The sequence below is a fragment of the Eulemur rufifrons genome, chromosome 28 (genome assembly GCF_041146395.1).
Source record: "Eulemur rufifrons isolate Redbay chromosome 28, OSU_ERuf_1, whole genome shotgun sequence".
Taxonomy (NCBI): domain Eukaryota; kingdom Metazoa; phylum Chordata; class Mammalia; order Primates; family Lemuridae; genus Eulemur; species Eulemur rufifrons.
Genome location: NC_091010.1, coordinates 14,501,086 through 14,515,136, shown reverse-complemented (window position 1 = coordinate 14,515,136; position 14,051 = coordinate 14,501,086). Strand labels below are relative to the sequence as shown.

General features: G+C 36.6%; 1 protein-coding gene and 1 pseudogene across 6 annotated transcripts in view; both read right to left on the bottom strand.

Moving 5' to 3' along the window:
• Positions 1–14,051, bottom strand: part of ADK (adenosine kinase) — a 519,965-nt gene that overhangs the window by 443,695 nt on the left and 62,219 nt on the right. The window lies entirely within an intron of this gene.
• Positions 10,060–10,412, bottom strand: LOC138376458 (large ribosomal subunit protein eL33 pseudogene; annotated as a pseudogene).

Genomic DNA, 14,051 nt, shown 5'->3' with positions numbered 1-14,051 from the left:
AAAATGCTACTTATACTCATGAGAAAATGAAAAGGGCAAGCTACGTCTTAGTATTATTTTGAAAATAGTTCTCCCCTCACAGAACCCCTGAAAAGGTTTTATGTCTTCCCCCCCAGCCCCAACCATCACCTCCCACAGGAGGCCTGAACCACACTCTGAGAACTCCTGGACTAGATAATCTATAATACTCATGCAGGCTGACAAGAAGATTTTGATTTTAAAAACCCCGAAAATACACTTATCCACATCATGATAGAATGCATCACTATTATGATTCCAAGAGATTCCAATGAGTTGGCCTTTTTAAAATCAACTACCAAAAGCCACTTCAGAAAAGTAAAAGATAAAAACACTACAGAATACAGAATATTCTTTGCCACTATGGAAATTCCTAAAAGGAAGAAAAGCTGTCTAAATCATTGCCTTTTTAATATAATATTAATATTAGGTTACTAAGTACTAAATGTCTGATTTCTTAAGTACTAAGTTTAATGGTTGATATCTCTAACATTTCACTTTCACGCTCTTGAGGTTTTTTTTAATTGTAAAGGTATATCCTCACGTTTGGCTTGTTACTATCTTCCAATTTTTTTTATAGAGCAATTTTTTAGAGCAATTTTTATGAAACCAAGGATAAGTCAAAAATTTGTGTTATTTTTTAATATGAGTTCCATCATGGAACCAATGCAGCATAGATAGCTTGAAATATCAATGCAATGTTTGGGAAGGATGCAGCTAATGAACACAAAGTATGTCAATGGTTTGAGAAGTTCTATTCTGGTGATTTTAATCTTGAAAATGAGCCCTGTGGGTGACCAACGTAGATAATGATGAGCTGAAAACTAGTGAAAGTGAATCCATCTCAACCTACACGTGAATTAGCAGCAAGGTTTGACATTACTATTTCAACAATATTGGACCACTTGAAACAAATGGGCAAGGTAAAGAAACTGGATAGGTGGGTTCCGCATGAATTAAACGAGTATCAGAAGAGAAATTGTCTCAAAGTTTGCCTCTCTTTGCTGTCACAACATAAAGGCGAACCATTTCTACACCATATTATTACGTGTGATGAAAATGGATTCTTTCTGACAATCACGAGTGTTCAGTACAATGGTTGGATAAAGATGAAGTGCCGAAACACAGTCCAAAACCAAATATCCATCAAAAAAAAGCTAATGGTGGCCAGGCGCAGTGACTCACGCCTATAATACTAGCACTCTGGGAGGCCGAGGCACGTGGATCATTTGAGCTCAGGAGTTTGAGACCAGCCTGAGCAAGAGCAAGACCCCGTCTCTACTAAAAATAGAAAGAAATTATATGGACAACTAAAAATATATACAGAAAAAATTTGCCGGGCATGGTGGCGCATGCCTGTAGTCCCAGCTCCTTGGGAGGCTGAGGCAGGAGAATTGCTTGAGCCCAGGAGATTGAGGTTGCTGTGAGCTAGCCTGACGCCACAGCACTCTAACCTGAGCAACAGAGTGATACTCTGTCTCGAAAAAAAAAAAAAAGGGCTGATAGTGTCTGTTTGGTGGTCCAGCACTGGTATTATCCACTACAGCTTCACAAAACCTAGTCAGTTGATTACAACAGATGTCTACTGCAACCATTTGGATTAAATGATGAAGATGCTTGTTATTAAGCAGCCAAGATTAGTCAACAGAGACAGGCCAATCCTCTTGCAAGAGCACGTGTTACAAAAAACAACGCTGCTCAAACTATAGCAGCTGGACTTGGAAACTCTCTGTCATTCACCGTATTCACCAGACCTTGCACCAACTGACTACCACTTCTTCCAGGCTTTGGACCACTTCTTGCAGGAAAAAATATTCAATTCTCAACAAGCTGTGGAAAATGCCTTTCACGATTTCATCGCCACTTGCCCTCCAGGCTTCTTCGCTGCTGGCATAAGCAAGTTACCATTAAGATGGCAAAACTGTATCAATAGCTTAGGTGCATATTTTGATAAATTGTACTGCTTCTTGTTTGAGATATAATAAACTATACTTTTGATTCAAAATCAGACATTTCATATTAAATGACCTAATATTTGGCATGACAAAACTATTCATTTCATTTATGCAACAAATATATACATGTCATCTACTGTATGTAAAGCACGGTGCTAAGTGGAATGAGGGAAACAAAGCATGAAGAACTTTTATACAGGCTGAGTAACATAGCAAGACCTGGTCTCTACAAAAAATTTTTTTAAATTAGCTGGGTGTGGTGGTGTGTGCCTGTAGTCTCAGCTACTGGGGAGGCTGAAGCAGGAGGATCACTTGAGCCCAGGAGTTTGAGATTGCAGTAAGCTATGACTAGACCACTGCACTCGAGCCTGGGCAACAGAACGAGACCCTGTCTCAAAAATAAGAAAACCTCTTTATATTCTTATAGAAGGAATCTGATGTATACTCGAAAACTATAATGCAAAGTAAAAAAAAAAAAAAAAGACAAATGCTATGAAACAAGTTCAAATGAAGCATTATGGTGTTCCTAATCTTAAGAGTATAAACAAAAATTATATTAATATAATTATGATAAACACAGTCATTCAAAAACAAAGTATAAGAATACAAGAAATTCTACCATCTAAATTTACTGGCCTATAGAGACATGTTTAATTCTGTTATAAATAATTGAACACTGAATTCAAAGTTATACGTATACTTTTCCAGAGGAAAAATTCAAAGGCAAGATTTAAAAACAAGTTTAATCTCACACATGCCAGTAAAATCATTGTTGGTATAGACAACAATGACTTTGGCAAATACTTATTAACAGCACCTACATGCCTTTATGCCTTATGGCCAGACAGAAATACAGAGTGATGACCACGACGGGGTGGGGCGGGGTGGGGGCAGGGACGTGGGGAGGAAGGTACATTAAAATCCTAGAAATATTCTTAAGGGCTGGCTAAATTTTTCAAACTTCACTGAAAAGTATATTTCTTTGACTAAAATGAATAGTCATTCAAGTCTGCATCAAACGAATATTGCATAACATAATTGCTTTCTTCCTAATATACAAATTAATTTAGAAGAGTCCTCTTTTTCTCTTGTAAAAATAAAGAATTCAAGCCTAACTTTCCTTTATTTGAGAAATAATTACGAACATATAAATAACTAAAATGTTTCCCTTAATGTGTATAAAACTATGTAACCCAGGTGAGACAGTAACATTGTTTACTTCAAAGTGCAAAGAAAACTTGCAACAAATTTTGGTAACACATGCCTCCTCTAATAAATAATTTCACTTTTCATGCATCTACAGTTATGACAGTAAATAGGATTTGCATACATGTCAACATTTCTAAAAATTCACTCAACATTTTGACTAACTAGTAGGTTCTCTGCCATAAACTCTGGCAATGAGTCTTCATCTCTATTAAGATAAACAGTACTGAATATAAGTTTGTAACATTTTAATACTTCCTTCTACTGAACTCATCTGCCCCCAAAATACTATGCTCAAATAATTCTAGATCTTCCATACACTTTTTTAAATGTCCTATATTCATTTATCATATGTATTGTCACAGACAAAACAGACGAAACAGCACCATCTGGTGGGTATCACCTTAGCTTTCAAATAATTTTTGACGTTTACCTTAATACTTCCTTTAAAAAACTGCATAATAGGAAATCATTTATAAAGTACTATAAATAATGAAAAGTAGCTTAACAAGCAAAACTATACTTGAAAATTGAACCAAGCTTGCAGCATTGCTTTGGTTTTTAATTATTGATAAGGTAATCATTATTATAATATCATTAAGGCTAAAGTAACTCAGAAATTAACCTTGTGGTTGTCTTAGTTTTTTTAAGTGTCATTTTTAATATAAAATTTATATTTTTATATACAGGTAATAAATCTATACAATTTACTGAAGAGAATGAGATGTGAACATGATAATCTTCACAAAAAACAGTGTCTGTTATTTTATGTTTTTGTTTGTTTGTTTGTTTTGAGACAGAGTCTCACTCTGTCACCCCAGGCAGAGTGCAGTGAAATCAGCATAGCTCACTACAACCTCTGACTCCTGGGCTCAAGTGATCTTCCTGCCTCAGCCTCCCGAGTAGCTAGGACTACAGGCACCCGCCACCAATCCCAGCTAATTTTTTCTATTTTTGGTAGAGACAGGGTCTCACTCTTGCTCAAGCTGGTCTTGAATTCCTGAGCTCAAGGGATCCTCCTGCCTTGGCCTCCCAGAGTGCTAGGCTTACAGGCGTTAGCCACTGTGCCTGGTCTGTTATTTACGTTTAAAAATTTTTAAAAATAGGTATGTCAAAATAAACGACTGAAATTAGTAAGGCTGATCTTAAGGTTTATTAACAATAAAAGCTCCTTGAGTACTAACAGTGTGCTGGATAATGGTCAAAACATAACTTAGGTCACGATTTATGAGCTAAAACAAAGGAAGATAAACAAACCAAAAACAAAATAAAAAATAAGGTGGTGTTATTTATTTAGGTAAATTTCATATCAGGCTTTTAAATGTAAAATGAAGCAGGAAAGCAGGATCAAAATACTAAAGACATAAAAAAAGGTAGCATATTTCCTAAATGCACTTTTAATTGTCTGAAATAAAACACTTAAATATATTTTCCAATAACTATTAGCCATATACTGTGTTCCCTGTGCTAAGCACTGAGCATACAGTGGAAAGCAAACACAAAGACATAAGCCCATTCTCTCATACAGCTTACAAGGTAGCTATTGTTTTTTTTCCTGCTGTCTGAGAACATTTCAGATACAACAATTCTCTCTTTTAATTATGTTGCCTTTTCCTAATATAAGGGAATTAAATATCTCAATTTATACAATTTTTATATTAAAAGAAATACGCTCACCATTAACTTCAACACAAAAGATTTAAAGCAAAATTCATCTCTGCTCCTTGCACTAAAATGACAATTCACAAAAACAATATTTTTGGTGAAAAAAATCTACGGTATGTTGAAGGCTTTAAAGCAACAGAAACAAAGAACCATATCTGAACCAGCACATCAGAGAAAATCTAAAACCAAAGCCTAAGGAGGAGAAAGAGAAGGCACAAATAAGAAGAAAATAGATTTATTTGCAGAACCACCAAAAACTCAGAAATTTCTAGAGTACAGACTGTGTATCTGTATTAAAAAACAGATTAAACAAGAGTCTACCCACTGAATGGCAAAATAAATCCCAGTTCACTTGAGTTTCCTTTTTCTCCATCTCTCCCCCTCTTCTCCTCTACTCTCCCTCAGTCTGCCCCCTCCCTCCCACACACTCTCTCTCTCACCCACCCAACTCAGCCCTCAGCATGCTGGTAGCCAAGTCTGATACACTCTAAGTGGGATATTAGAGAATTCTAATTAGGCCAAGAAATAGAAGACCTGTAGATACTGACATCTGGGGTTACCTCAAGGAAAAGACTAATCTGAACCAAATCATTCATTCTATGGTGAGGCCTTTCCATTGACAAGCCTTGCCCCATGCACACAGAGCATGCACACCAGTCAGCTTCATAGTGCCTCACTCTAGAATATGAGAGAATAGCCAAGAATCACTTGACATTTGAGGGACATGCTAACGTGAAAGTTAGAGACCAAAATGAAAAAAAAAAAAGAAAGAAAGAAAGAAAGAAATTCAGATGGAAGAGAACCAATACAAGAAACAGAAGGAAAATTTTTAAAAAATATAATCATGGCGAATGCCTACAGTCTCAGCTACTTGGGAAGCTTAGGCAGGAGGACTGCTTAAGCCCAGAAGTTCAAGGCTGCGTGAGCTATGAGTGTGCCACTGTACTCCAGCCTGGATCTCGTCTCTAAAAAAAAAAAAAACTATAACAGAATAATAATGGAGTAAAATTAGTAATAAGATATCAATAGGAGAATGAATATATTTTGATATAATGATATGATGAAACCCCATACAGACATATATATGAATGGAGTAGGGTTATATGTGTCAATATGCATAAATCTCAAGAACTATGTTGAAAAAAAGGAAGTTGAAGGTCATGCATAGAATACCATTTAAATAGTTTCTAAGACTACTATACTTTATAAAGTATTTAGAGATATCAGGAACAGGGTTTTAATTATATTTGTATGTTTTATTTCTTAAGATTTATGGTGAGTATTGTTTTTTATTCTACAATTTTTTTAAAGTCTAAAATAATTCACCTATGAAAAAAGACTTTCAGAGAAGATATTTTAATGTCCATTTTGGATGCTCCTTTCTATGTTCTGGGGAGGTGAGGCTTTCAGAGAAAAAAATATTAATAATGGATAAATAAGGTATATTTAGATCAAGTACACACAGTGGCAGAAACAGCATTCCAGTCTATGGAAGAGGAAGCCTACGTTCTTTTAGTAAGTCCATTGCCATTATCCAGCAGTGTGACCCTCAGTATTTTAGTAATTTCCATGGCCCTCGGTTTCTTCAATCATCAATAAGGGGATTCAGTTACAAATATATAAGGTGCCTGCAATAGATTCTACAATCTAAATTGTAGTTTCCATCTTTACTCTAGTATGTGATGCTTTGCAAACTTGCAAAGTTTATGCAAAACACAAAACAACTTTCAAGATCTACTCCAAAAGAGATCACATTGCTAAAGTAGGTAAAGTCTTCTAGACATGGTACACGTTACCTTGTTGAAAAGGGTTACCAAAATGTATGATACAGTTTTGATTTTTTACATTTGATTTTGGAATAAATGACATGATCATCATCTTGATGCTCTCATTTTGCTATCTATGAGTTCTGAAACTTTAGCATGCATCGGAATCACCTGTAGAGCTTGCTAAAACACAGAGCACTGCATCTCGCTCCCAGAGTTTCAGAGTTAGTAGGTCTGGCATGGGGCTGAAGAATTTGCATTTCTAGCAAGTTCCCAGGTGATGCTGATGCTATTGCTCCAGAGACCACACTCTGAGAAGCTCTGCTCTATATTTTATAAATCATATTAGAACTAGTAAAGACTCTCTCCTTCACTAAACTCTAGACAGCCTCCTCTGAGACCTTTTCAACTAGGTCCGATCCTTGAGCCTTGTGCTCAAGAGGCCAGTTGCAGCAAGAATCTGCTAAGACAGTTTAGTGAGAATCACCCACCCTTGATATCTGATTTCCTAAACCCCAACCATACCCAGGTGATATTGATTATCCTGGCCTGCCTTCAGCAAGAAGCTTGTCAAGTCAGTTTAACCAGAATCCCTCTTATCTCTAATGTTTTCTCTTAGTAATTTTCCACCCCTACTTGGCTCCTTGGCTCCAAATGCTCACTTGTCCTTGCTGTATTTGGAACTGAGCCCTGTTCTATACTTAGTTCTCTTTTCTTTTATTGCAATAGTTCCTGAATAAAATGTTTTTACTACTTTAATGTCCAGCTCTGATGTCTTTGATACCACATATCAGTTGACAACAAATAAGGTAGAAGGATAAAATCAGCCTGGGAATAAAGTTATGGTCTAGAAATGTTCTGATAAGTAGCTCTATTTTTTAAAGAATTAAATTATGCATCAAAATCTTTTTGCATTTTTCTAGAACATTCAACACAGAGAAATCAGAATTGTTGAAAATTGTCTAAAAATCTATCTGTACATACTAGATATACAGGAAATAAAAATACTGTCTTTTGCCTCATGCTTTAAAAACTAATGTAATTTTCCTAAAATTCCTAAAGCATCATTTTCTTAAAATTTAACTTGTAATTCAGGTAATATTTATTCCAAAACCCACAAACATTTAATTCAACAACATCTAATCAGCAGCCCTATGTAATATACCCAGGACTGAATATGAAAGTCACAGGCATCAGGAAGCTCAGTCTAATACAGGGGACATGCAAATTATTACACAACAGAAGCAAACTTATTTAGGGTTGAAGAGGGAGCTTTCTGGATGAAGCAGTTAAATTCTGAAGTCATCATGCAGACAAGATTGGGAACAGGTAGAAAAGCACATGCAATGATACAGAAACAATCATACGTTACTGGCTAGGCAGAAGGCAGCTGATGGCAGGAGATATGACTAGAGAGGAAAGCCAAGTTCCAATTACTAACTGCTTCTAAAGCCATACTTAATAACTTGAAACTTACCTGTAGGCAATGGAGAACTACTACAGTGTTCTAATAGCAGGGTCAAATGATGGGACAAATTAGTGTTCCAGTAAAGCGGATAGTCAGTAGGACAGAAACTAAAGTACAACGAACATTAAAAGAATATGTAGTATGGAAAGAAGGTGTGAGAATTGAGGCAGGGTGATCACATGAAGTGCTACTATAAAATTCATGGCAAGAATTATGAAAAGAAGAATGGATAGAATTGGAGACAATTAAGTATGATATTTATTCATTAAAAATGTATTGAAACTCCTAGAATTTGACTGGCATATTATTATGTCAAGGCCTGAGGATACAAAGATAAAAGTATGTTTATCTTCGGCTAGCTCATAATCTAGAGGAGATTTTTAAAAACCTAAACAGAATGACAAAATAATCTAGTAACTCCTCTAACACAAATTCTGGGCATAATCCTGATTGAGGAGGTCAAGAAAGCTTTCCAGGTAAAGATCTCAATCCTGAGGTAAGAAGAGTGGATCCTACAAGCAGGAAGTTTTTAAGGAGGCAGCAGTGTATACACAGATATATGGGCAAGAGGGACATCTTCAGTGAACTGCAAATAGATGCCAGAACTAAGGAATAAAAAGCAGATGATGTCCTATGGGCGTCATCATGTAGACAAAGGGGAGGTATTGAAATCTCTTAAACCAGAAACGGATCAGAGTTTCAGCATGGTGGCTTGTGCCTATATTCATAGCACTTTGGAAGGCTGGTGCAGAAAGAAGACTTGAGCCCAGGAGTTCAAGACCAGCCTAGGAAACATAGCAAGACCCCACCTCTACAAAATTAGCTGGGTTTGGTGGTGGATGCGGTAGTGTCAGCTACTTGGCAGGCTAAGGCAGGAGGATCACTTGAGCCCAGTAGAACTAGGCTGCAGTGAGTTGTGATCGCACCACTGTATTCTAGCCTGAGCAACACAGTGAGACTTTGTCTCAAAAAAAATAATAATAAAAATTAAAGTTAAAAATCTAAAAAATTATAACACGCCAAATATAAATAATGTGCATATTTGAATGACCCCATGCATGAGAACTAGTTAGGTAATTTACATGAATTATCTCATACGATACAAAAGCTAATGATGAAAAAGGAGCCAAGTGCTACATTAATTTAAGAGTGTTATTCAACAATGACCTTGAGCAAGTACACTTTTTAAGTTTCTATTCATATAAGGAAATATTACTATGACTTCAAAGAGGTCATGACAATATAGGAGAGACTATTTAATCATTAGATATTACTATTTAATGTGACCTTTCTCAACCTGTATTCAAACTAGAAATCCATGGTTGGAAAATAAAGAAAAAAGCTCCTTTTCTTAAAGGGAATAAATTCAAAATTTAATATGCTTTCATAATGCATATACTGGGGAAAAAAATATAACTTGGTAAAACAGAAAAAAAAATGGACCAAAAAATCAGAATAACCGGCTTTTTAAATTGCCAATTATAATTTTTATGCCTCAGCTTCATTAGTAAAGTTAAAGGAATGGTAGTAAATGTAGGCCAGGTATGGTGACTCACACCCGTAATCTTAGCACTCTGGGAGGCCCAGGTGGGAGGACTGCTTGAGCTCAGGAGTTCCAGACCAGCCTGAACGAGAGACCCTGCCCCTACTAAATATAAAAAAATTAGCTGGGGGCCATAGTGCACACCTGTAGTTCCAGCTACTTGGGAGGCTGAGGCAAGAAGATCCCTTGAGCCCAGGAGTTTAAAGTTGCAGTGAGCTATGATGATGCCACTGAACTCTACCCAGGGCAACAGAACAAGACTCTGTCTCAAAAAAAAAGGAGAGGGGGGGAGTCTATACATGTGCTGGAGCAGGGAGTATATGGTAAATTTCTGTACCTTTGCTCAATTTTGCTGTGAACCTAAAACTGCTCTAAAAAATAAAATCTATTTTTATTTTTTAGGAGAAATCCACTTTTATTTATTCACTTTCCATTAGTTTAAATCCCTGAGAGGTACAGCATTATACTGATTCTGTGTCCAATGGCCTTAACAGGAAGGTTGCTTCAGAATTTGGTGTGAACTAACTATGCCACTGTTTCCATGGGCCTGAGTTACCTTACTACAGATCACTCTGGTTTTGTATGCTTTGCCACCAGGAGTCACTGTGTTGTTCTTTGCTTTTTATATATAAGCATATCTCCTGCCCAGATAGAATTCAGTTTCATATAAACACCTTCAATTTTAAGAAGAGTTGTGTGCTCTCTTTGGTTCCAGAGACCTTATAGTCAGCAAAAATGGCCTTGGACCACAGCCTTCCAGACATATTTGCCTTTTAGAAGTCCTGTTCCCAGCAGACTGCCACAGGCTCCAAGATGGCAGAAAGAGAATAAAATCTATTAAAAAAAGAAAAGTTTTACATAAAATTCCCACAGATTGACACTACACTGTATGCTAAATTATTCCTGCAATCAAACTTAATAGCTTTATTTATTCTGCCTTACAAATGTGGACAAAGGATAATTATGAAGAACAGTGATAACTCCGTCAAACAAAACCAAGTCCAAATCAGTCCTACTGATAAGTTTTGTTATACAGTATCAATAAAACACTCCAGATAGAAAATAATTAACAGACTTATGCTTCCACACAAAAGTTTCCCAAGTAGTAAAACCTGAAATGAGCAATAAAAATAAATGCTTTATATCATACAATATTCATTTTTGCAAATAACTGACAGTGGGTTTAAAAGGCTTGAAAGTATTACCGCTTAGTGGGGAAGGCATGCTGAAAGCCAAGACAGGTGGAAAGTTAGACCTCTCACACCAAACAGTTAACCAAGTTGGGAATGCAAAGGAAAAGGAACTTAAAAGTGCTACTCCAGTGGACACACGAATGATAGTGAAACAACCTTATTGCTGATGTGGAGAGCATGGGTGGTCTGGATAGGAGACTGAACCAGCCACAACATTCCCTTAAGCCAAAGCCTAATCCAGAGAAAGGCCTTAACTTTCTTCAATTCTTTGAAGGCTGAGAAAGGTGAGGAAGTTGCAGAAGAAAAGTTTGAAGCTAGCAGAGGTTGGCTCATGAGGCTTAAGGAAAGAAGCCATCTCCATGACATAACAGTACAAGATGAAGCAGTAAGTGCTGATGTAGAAGCTCCAGAAAGTTACCAAGATGACTGATGAAGGTGGCTTCACTCCACAACAGATTTTCAATGTAGACAAAACCACCTTCTATTAGAAGATGCCATCTAGGACTTTCATAGCCAGAGAGAAGTCAATACCTGGCTTCAAAGCTTCAAAGGACAGGCTGACTCTCTTATTAGGGGCTGGTAACTTAAATTGAATCCAATGTTCATTGACCATTCTGAAAATCCTAGGACCCTTAAGAATTATGCTAAAACTACCCTGCCTGTGCTCTATCGACAGAACAACAAAGCCTGGATGACAGCACATCTATTTACAGAATGGTTTACTGGACATTTTAAGCCCACTGTTGAGATCTACTGCTCAAAAGAAAAGACTTTTCAAAATAGTACTGCTCCTGGTAGTGCCCTGGTCACCCAAGAGCGCTGATGGAGATGTATAAGGAGATTAATGTTTCATGCCTGCTAACACTACATTCATTCTGCAGCCTATAGATCAAGCAGTGATTTTGACTTTCAAGTCTTATTAGTTAAGAAATGCATTTGATAAGGCTACAGCTACCATAGACAGTGATTCCTCTGATGCATCTGGGCAAAGTAAATTGAAAACCTTCTGCATAGGATTCAGTATTCTAGATGTCATTAAGAATATTCATGCATCATTGGAGGACGTTGAAATAGCAACATTAATAGGAGGAGTTTAGAAAAACCGCATTCCAACCCTCATGGATGACTTTAAGGGTTTCAAGACTTCAGTGGAGGAAGTAACTGCAGATGGTCTGGAAAAAGCAAGAGAACTAGAATTATAAGTAGGGCCCAAAGATGTGAGTTGAGTGCCTGCAATCTCATGATAAAACTTGACCAGATGAAGAGTTACTTCTCATGAATGAGCAAAGAAAGCGGTTTCTTGAGATGGACTCTATTCCTGGTGAGGATGCTGTGAACGTTGTTGAAATGACAGCAAAGGATTTTGGATATTCCATAAACTTAGTTGGTATAAAGCAGGGGCAGCATTTGAGAGGACTGATTCCAATTTTGAAAGGAGTCCTACTGTGGGTAAAATGCTATCAAACAGCATCACATGCTACAGAGAAATCTTTCAAGAAAAGAACAGTCAAGCAACTCAGCAAACTTCATTGTTGTCTTATTTTAAAAAATTGGCACAGCTACCCCAACCTTCAGCAGCCACCACCCTGATCAGCCAACAGCCACCAACACTGAGGCAAGACCCTCCACCAGCAAAACAATTACAACTGGCTGAAGGCTCAGATGATCATTATCATTTTTTAGCAATATGGTATAAGACCAGAGTGGGTTAGTTATCTCCAGAATGGGTTGCTTTCTCTTTTCCCACACACTCGCTTGCCCTCTTGTCTTCTGCCAGGGGATAATACAACAAGAAGTCCCTGAGCAGATGCTGGTGCCATCCTCTTGGACTTTCCAGCCTTCAGAACTGTGAGAAATAAATTTCCTTTATAAATTCCCCAATCTTAGGTATTCTGTTATAGCAGCAGCAAAGACACTCACCTAAAAGATTTTATATTAAATAATAAATTGTCTAATTAGCTCTTTAAAGAGCAATAAATTTTTAATTATAATGTAAATTCCATGAAGACAGAAGAAATATGATTGACATACAACATGGAATTCAGAAAAGTGAGAAAACTGTAGTCAACCATAAAGCTAGGGACTAAAACATACTATGATAGGAAAGAACTAAAGTACACATGCCTTTTCAATTTATAAATATTTAACTATGTTCTTTTCTAAGTAGACTGAAGGATATTCTTAGGATTATGCATGAGTAGGCTTTTAAATAATTTTGTAGGATAATTATATTTAAAGCCTTTTAAATATAAACATCTTTATTATATTTTGCAAATATAAACATCTTTATTATGCTGTTAAAATATAATATGGTTTATACAAACAGACAAGACAGTATGGTGGCAGAAAGAAATTCAAAGATACTCTAATTCTTTTTATGTTTCTTGATCTTCACTGAATTTTATATAAGAGAATTGTTTGAAAGAATAGAACAATTTTATTAATACAATAAATCCATCCTTTGTTATCTATAAAGTACATACTATGCCCTTGAAATAGTAATATTGTTTTTCTATACAAACATACGTTGGAGATACAGTGAGTTTGGTTCCAGAGCACTGCTATAAAGCAAATGTTCCCAATAAAGAAAGTCACACAAATTTTTTGGTTTCCCAGTGCATATAAAAGGTATGTTTGCACTATACTGTAGTCTAACTGTGCAGTAGCCTTATATCTAAAGAAATGTACGTACCTTACCCCCTGGCAGAAGGCAAGAGGGCAAGCAAGTGTGTGGGAAAAGAGAAAGCAACCCATTCTGGAGATAACTAACCCACTCGGGTCTTAATCCATTCATGAGGGTGGAGTCCAATGACCTAATCACTTCTTAAATACTTCCACCTTTTAACACTGTTACAATGGCAATTAAATTTCAACATGAGTTTCAGAGGGGACAAATATTCAATCCACAACAGAGAGAAAGGAGGAAAAGTGGTAGTGAAAGAAATATCTGCACTCCCACACAGAGAAATTGGTAGTAAAATTTGCTAACAAAAGGTTTTCCTATAAGAGAATAAATTCATAGGAATAGATTATATATGTGAAGTTTTTCTATATTTCTTTGTTGGATTTTGGAACCTTGCTAAGATATCTCTCTTTGCTCTTCTTCCATGTAGAAATTTGCTTTTCCTTTTTTTTTTTTTTTCCCCCGAGACAGGGTCTCGCTCTGTTGCCCTGGCTAGAGTGCAGTCTTGTCATCATAGCTCACTGTAGCCTCCAACTCCTGGGCTCAAGCAATCC